The sequence below is a fragment of the Anolis carolinensis genome, chromosome 4 (assembly GCF_035594765.1).
Source record: "Anolis carolinensis isolate JA03-04 chromosome 4, rAnoCar3.1.pri, whole genome shotgun sequence".
Classification (NCBI taxonomy): Eukaryota; Metazoa; Chordata; class Lepidosauria; order Squamata; family Dactyloidae; genus Anolis; species Anolis carolinensis.
The window spans coordinates 248,155,672-248,163,032 of record NC_085844.1 but is presented as its reverse complement, the minus strand read 5'-3'; positions in this window follow the sequence as shown (position 1 = coordinate 248,163,032).

Genomic DNA, 7,361 nt, shown 5'->3' with positions numbered 1-7,361 from the left:
TGCCAGTTAAACAAAGGGTGCCTCCAGGCAAACATCAGCCTGGCTACCTCTATGCAAATACCCTCAGTGATTGACTTTGCATTGCAAGGCTACTCAAGCTTGCTAACTACAGGCAAGGCTTCTTTCTCCGACCCTGGACATTTCAGATAGATATACACTCCACTGTCCTCATTTGCAATGGAAGATGCCAGCCATAGATGCAGGTGAAAAATCAGGAGAGAATGCTACTGGAACATGGCCATACAGCCCGAAAAACTCACAGCGACCCAATGAATTCCATGTTTACAGCTCTGAGTCCCATCACTAAGATATCTCATTGTGTATATGGAAGTCTGAAAAAGTCCAAAACCTGAAACATTTCCGGTCCCCAGCAGATTTTAAGTGATGCAGAATGTATCTGCACTTGGGGATCAAACCATCTTGTTGCCCAAGGCTGGGAAAAGTCAGGATGAACCAGTGACAATGACAAGAACATACACATGGACACCCAAAGTCTTTGCAATGCAATGCCTTTCCTTTCTCTCTGATTTTGCTTCTCCGCATTTGGTCACAATTAAGGAGTGCGTGTCAGCTCCATTGTCTGGATCATCAATCAGGAAAGGACAGCCGGCCGGGGTAAGAGGGGCTTCTGGGGGTGACCCACTTCCCAACCGGGAAGCTTGTCAACCCAAGGGAACACCGGGTGTTTTGTGTGTGTGTGTGTGTATATATATATATGGCAGAAAGCAGAAAGCAGCCACCCAAGCCTTTCACCTGCCAGGAGGAGAGCTTCTCACCCTCCAGCCTTGACCCAAATGTTATTGCAGTCAGTCATTCCCCGTGTTTCTCTCCAGCCATATTTCATTCCAAGGTTGCCGAGATGGAATTATTCACATGATGGCATTAAGCATTGATATGCATTGCACTTGGGTCCACAGGGCACATGTATAGGATGCTAGAATTGGAAGAGTCCTCAAGGCCCATCCAATCCAATCCTGTTTTGCCAAGATATCCAATCCAAGCCATCCTGAAAGATGGCCATCCAGTCTCTGTTTAAAGATGGGTGCATTAAAAGTTTGTCAAGTGTATCTTACACACAAGTAAGCAAGCATGCATAAACTTGACAGCCTTTTGAGCAGGCATGGGCAAACTTGGGCCCTTCACATGTTTTCAACTCCCACAATCCCTAACAGCCAGTATTGTGGGAGTTGACGTCCAAAACACCTGGAGGGCTGCAGTTTGTCCATGCCTGCTCTAGAGTCCTTGAAAGTCCTGCCTTAGTATCACAGAATTCTAGTCAGATGGGACCCCAGAGGTCATCCAGTCCAACCCCCCCCTTTTTTTTTTTTTGCCAGGCAGGAAGATATAATAAAAGCATTCCCAACAGATGGCCATCCACACAAGGAGACACTACCACACTGCAAGGCAGTATATCCCACTGCTAATTAGTCCTCACCATCATGAAGTTCTTCCTTTTGATTAGATGGAATACTCCAGGGAGTATTGAACAACCAGTCTCTTAATTTTCCTTTGCACTTGATTGTTTAATATGTGTTTGAAAAAGAACTCCCTAGTTTCCATTTAATTTAAATGGAAACTAGAGAGTTCTTTTTCAAACACCCTGTACTTTATAAAATCATACCGCATAGGGTCATGCAGTCTAACCTCATTCTGCCATTCAGGAAAATACAAGCAAAGCACTCCCAACAGAGCACTCCCATTCAGCTTCTGTTTCAGAAACACCACAAAAAGAGATTCCACTGGAATCGAAAGTCAGCATATTCCATTGTCAAACAACTCTTACCAACAGGAAGTTTTTTTTTCCTAATGTTGAAGAATCTCAATTTGAATCCATTTTCTGTGTTGTAGTGTGCATCTATACTGTAGATTTAATGCAATTTTATGTCACTTTAACTGCCATGGCTTAATCCTATGGAATCATGAGATTTGTTGTTTGGTGAGGTATAGGAGGCTAAAGGCCTTGGCAAACAACAACTCTCAGGATTCCATATCCTCGAGTCATGGGAGTTATAGTTTTATAAGGTCTTTGGCCCTCCCTGCTGGTGCCTCACCAAACTACAACTCCCAGGATCCAATAGTACGGAACTATGACAGTTAAAGTGATGTCAAACTACACTCATTTGAAAGTGTGGATGCATCCAAAATCTCAGGGTTTCCCATTTGGAGTGTCAGTTATCCATATAAACTGTATATCCATTTTGGATACTCCCCCGCCTATTTGTCACTTAGATGATAGGCTTGTTTGTATAAGAAGAACACATAATAAATGTAGCTTTTGGTATTATTATGTGGGTGCAGGTATCCACTGTGAGTAGAGTCTTGCTTATCCAACATTCCCTTATCCAACGTTCTGGATTATCCAACGCAGTCTGCCTCCTGCCCAGATCCACAACTGTTTCTCTAAGCAGCAAGAACTGAACTTTTTACGCATTTAATTTCTGACAATCTATATATATAAAATAGTGATGGCATCACGGTGACCCACAAAACAACAAAACTACACGCCCCCCAACCTCGAAATCTGACAACACAACCCATCATCCACGCCTCTAGGTTGATACAACAAAAAGAAAAGAAAAATAAAGTCCTAATTAGAGAGAGAGGAATAATTGCTTTTATCCAACTGCTGCCAGTTAGAAGGCTAAGCTCCTCCAACTTGGTCTCCTAGCAACCCAATAAAAAATAATAAAAAACACTAAAAAATAATTAAAAACACTAAAAGATTAATACAATAAAATACTATAATAACAGAAAATATCTAAAAAATAATACAAGAAAATAATAAAATATAATAAATAAAAAGATAACTTACAATAAAAGATTAATACAATAAAATACTATAATAACAGAAAATAACTAAAAATAATACAAGAAAATAATAAAATATAATAAATAAAAAGAAAACTTACAATAAAATTAATTAAAAAATACAAATAACGTCAAATAAAAATTACACAACAATTTTTAACCAATACTACCACCACTTTGCCACAGCAACGCGTGGCCGGGCACAGCTAGTATATATATAAAATACAAAATAATAAATACAGCCAGACATTGGAGCTGCAAGGATATTCAGTGCTATTCAACCACACCAATAAAAGATTAACCTTCGTAAAAGGCGACCAGGCTTTGAAACAGTGATACAACTCTGAAGCTGACCAACCAAAGATTTCCCCTAGGTAGCAAGCACCCAGGCTTTGAACCACCGAGGCTATTCATTACAATTCTACCACCCCAAAAAAACATTCCCCTAAAAAGCAACTACCTAACCTTCCAAGTAGCAAGCCTATTTCTTTCTATTCCACCTCACCAAACAAGGATTCGCATAAGAAAATGGCCAGGCTTTCAGGCTACAAAGCTATTCACTGTTATTCCACCTACCTAACAAAGAATTCCCATACGCCACAGCAACGCGTGGCCGGGCACAGCTAGTGTTTTTATATAAGTTCATTTTATGCAATTCTATCTTTATTTGTAGTCAATTTGTTAGTAGCCAATGTTTTTGTAGTCAGCGTTTCCAATACACTGCAGTGTTTTGATGCTAAATTTGTAAATACAGTAATTACTACATAAGGTTACCGTGTATTGAACTGCTTTTTCTGTCAATGATGTTTTGGTGCTTAATTTGTAAAATCATAACGCAATTTGATGTTTAATCGGCTTTTCCTGAATCCCTGCTTATTATGCAACATATTCGCTTATCCAACATTCTGCTGGCCTGTTTATGTTGGATAAGTGAGACTCTACTGTGCCCCATTGACAAGAGATGGGCCTGTTGTAAAATGGTATAACTTCCGATGGATAAATTGGTGTGATCTGCAGAAAAATGCAGGAGCAAAACTTTTTAGAAATCCAAGTTAGAGAGGATTTGGTTCTTTAGAAGTTTATCTTATTATACAATGAATTTCTATGGCAAAGTATGGAATGAAATTATTTTTTTTGTCCTTGCCAAACTTCAGCCCTCCAGGTGTTTTGGATTTCAACTCTCACAATTCCTAGCAGCCTACCGGCTGCTAGGAATTGTGAGAGTTGAAGTCCAAAACACCCGGAGGGCTGAAGTTTGCCCATGCTTGGTGTAGATGCATCCTTGGTCATGTTTTTTAGCCATAGGCCTTTCTTGTAGTGCTGCCTCCCACCACCTGGAGCCAGCCGTGAGAGCCAAAGGGCCGAATATGCCTGTGTTTGCATTTTGATCCTTGGCAGAGGGAGATCATTAACTCCGAAAGCTAATCAAATGCCGATTTGGGGGTTCCTTTGTGCCCGCCGTAGTCGCAGAAGGCGGCATTGAGATGCAAAGGGCATCGCTGGGCCATGTGTGCTCCGTGGCAGGCATCCCTCCCTGCCTTCCCCAGCTGCAGCTGCTCAGGGAGAGCCAGCTGTACCTGCCAGATTTGGATGAGCCTGCAAAGCTGGAGCAGCAAAAGAAAGGGAAAGGAGAAACAGTGAATGGAGGACTGCGGGGATTGATTGGCCCAGCGCAGCTCCCAAGGAGGGGTGGCAGAGGAACAAGGACGCAAATAGATAAATATACAGACAAATAATTAATATACTGTGGGCCCGGTGGCACAGTGTGTTAAAGTGCTGAGCTGCTGAACTTGCGGACCAAAAGGTCGCAGGTTTGAATCCAGGGAGTGGGGTGTTAGCCCCAGCTTCTGCCAACCTAGCAGTTTGAAAACATGCCAATGTGAGTAGATCAATAGGTACCTCTCCGGCGGGAAGGTTACAGCATTCCACGCAGTCGTACCAGCCACATGACCTTGGAGGTGTCTATGGACAATGCCAGCTCTTCGGCTTAGAAATTGTTGGATAGATTTTTATTGTACCGAATGCCAGAACCTTCTCTTTGGCCCACATATATAGGGGCTCCCACATACCAGAGTGTCATTGAGGTTTTATGGTCGGCCTGTTTTATTGCTGGCATCTGTCCCTTGTCAGCCGACCAGAGATGTCAAGGATTGGAGATCATGACAGAAATGGAGATGAGCACCAACCCCCAGAGTCAGATATGACTGGACTTAACGTCGGGGAAAACCTTTACCTTTACCTTAATTAATATGCAAAATACAGAATGCAGTAATAGGCAGATAAACACAATACATCTACAACTTCAGTGAGATGCACATCCTGATCCGCTTCTTCTCGGCCAAGGTCTTACATTGCAATCTCTCTTTTGTAACTTCATGAATCCATAGCTATGTTGCAGAAATGCAACCAAACCCTGTTAGGGAACTGAGAAAATGCATTGGGTGCTAACAGCAATGAAGATCAGGGCAATGTGCCTTAATGTGAATGAGAGACCTCAAAGCCTCTCTGTCCTCAACAAGTCTGCTCAGCTCCTGTGTGGAGTCTGTCCATTTGGAATCCAGTCTTTCTCTTTTCTCACTGCCTTCCACCTTTGCAAGCAACATTGTCTTCTCTAGCGAGGACTGACGTCTCAACATACGGCCAATGCACAACAGCCTCAGTTTCATCATCTTGGCATCTAGGGAGATTTTACTTTATTGTTCTTTCTAGGAGTGCATGGTTCCACAGAAAACTTACTTCATAGAATCATAGTGTTGTAGCTCAGCAGCAGTCATGGCAGGCTGATGGGTTCACTGATGATTTTGAGTCAGATGGGACTGTGGGCTTTCCTGGGATTCATTCTGATGCAGGCCCTGGGATCAGTCTCATGCAGAAGGCCATTCTCATGCACAGCCAGAAAGTGAAACTGCTTTAGACACAGGCACAGATGGGCCTGAGAATCTACCGTATATACTCAAGTACAAGTCAATGCAAATATAAGCCGAGGCACCTAATTTTACCACAAAAAAACTGGGATAACGTATTGACGCAAGTATAATCCAAGGGTGGGAAATGCAGCAGCTATGGGTAAATTTCAAAATAAAAATAGATACCAATAAAATTACATTAAACGAGGCACCAATAAGTTAAATAATGTATATATGTGGATATAGATATACAGGTACATGGATCTATATGTATATAGGATTTGCAAAGACCTGCAAACATATGAGGGGAAAATTCATATATAAAATTAATGCATATACAAATATATAAGTACATAGGGATTGCAAATGCATGCAGGGGGTTAATGCCTATATATCTATAGGAGAGTTTAACAAATATTTCAGGGGAAAATGCTTTTATAAGATTAATGGATATATATTCTTCTTCGTCCTTGCAAGGGCGTCTTTCCCTTTTCAAAGCATTCCCTCGGTTAAGAGCGAGGGAGGCTTTGGAAAAGAAAACACACTGATAATGGAAGGTAAGAGAGAAATTTATCATATATTGCAAGGAACTGCCTCCAGGTTCTGTTGCCCGGTCTTGACCTTGACCCCATTATAAGCTGAGGGAGGCTTTTTCAGCTCAATAATATCAAAAAAGGGCTGAAAAACTCAGCTTATCTTCAAGTATATACGGTAATTGCCTTTGATCCTCCAGGTCTTCAAGGCCGTTCAGAGGAGCTGGAATCATCCTCTCCAGATAAGGAGTCCAGGGAAGATGAATTCATGAGAAATTCTCATGGCAACACATCTGGTGACATAGACCTAAGCCAGGAGGCTTGCCTGCAAATTTGAGCAGATAGCCAGCTTTGTAGGTCAACACGCCTCTCATCATGTCTCCATGGGCAGCGAAAGCTCCAGGGGAGTCGTAATGCTTTCATGGCTGTATATTAGGAGCTACAGGTTCTTTGATCTTCAGTTCAAGCAACGTGGCTTTTAAGTTACAGTCAGGCCTGAGGTCTCTAGTTCTTGTCTTGGCTTAGGGATTCAATATTCTGGGAGTTGTTCCATGTTCATGTCATGTATCCTTGTTCACATTTTGCCTATGGACTCAAGTTGCTTTTGGATTTTGGACTATTCTCGTACTGTCTTACCTATGGATTTGCACGAGACATTTGATTGCTGACTTTTTGGATTTTACGTCTTCTTTCCTTATTCCTGCTTTTTACTTCATATGTTTTGTGTGTTTTTTTACAATAAACCATTTGCCTTTTCTCTGGACTCCTGTGTGATGCACTGGTCATAGGCGGCTTCAGGTCTGGGGTGTGACATATAGAATAATAGAGTTGGAAGAGAACATGTGGGCCATCTAATCCAACCCCCTGCCATGCAGGAAAAGCACAATCAAAGTACTCCCCACAGATGACCATCCAGCCTTTGTTTGAAAGCCTCCAAGGAAGGAACTTCCACCACATTCTGAGCCAGGGAGGCATATTTTACACTGCCTCTATATCCCAGAATCTGATCCCAGATTGTCTGCTTTACAGTGGATTATATGAGTCTCCACTGTCAGATAATCTGGGATAAGAAGAAGATAATCTGAGATCAGATCCTGGGATATAGGGGCAGTGT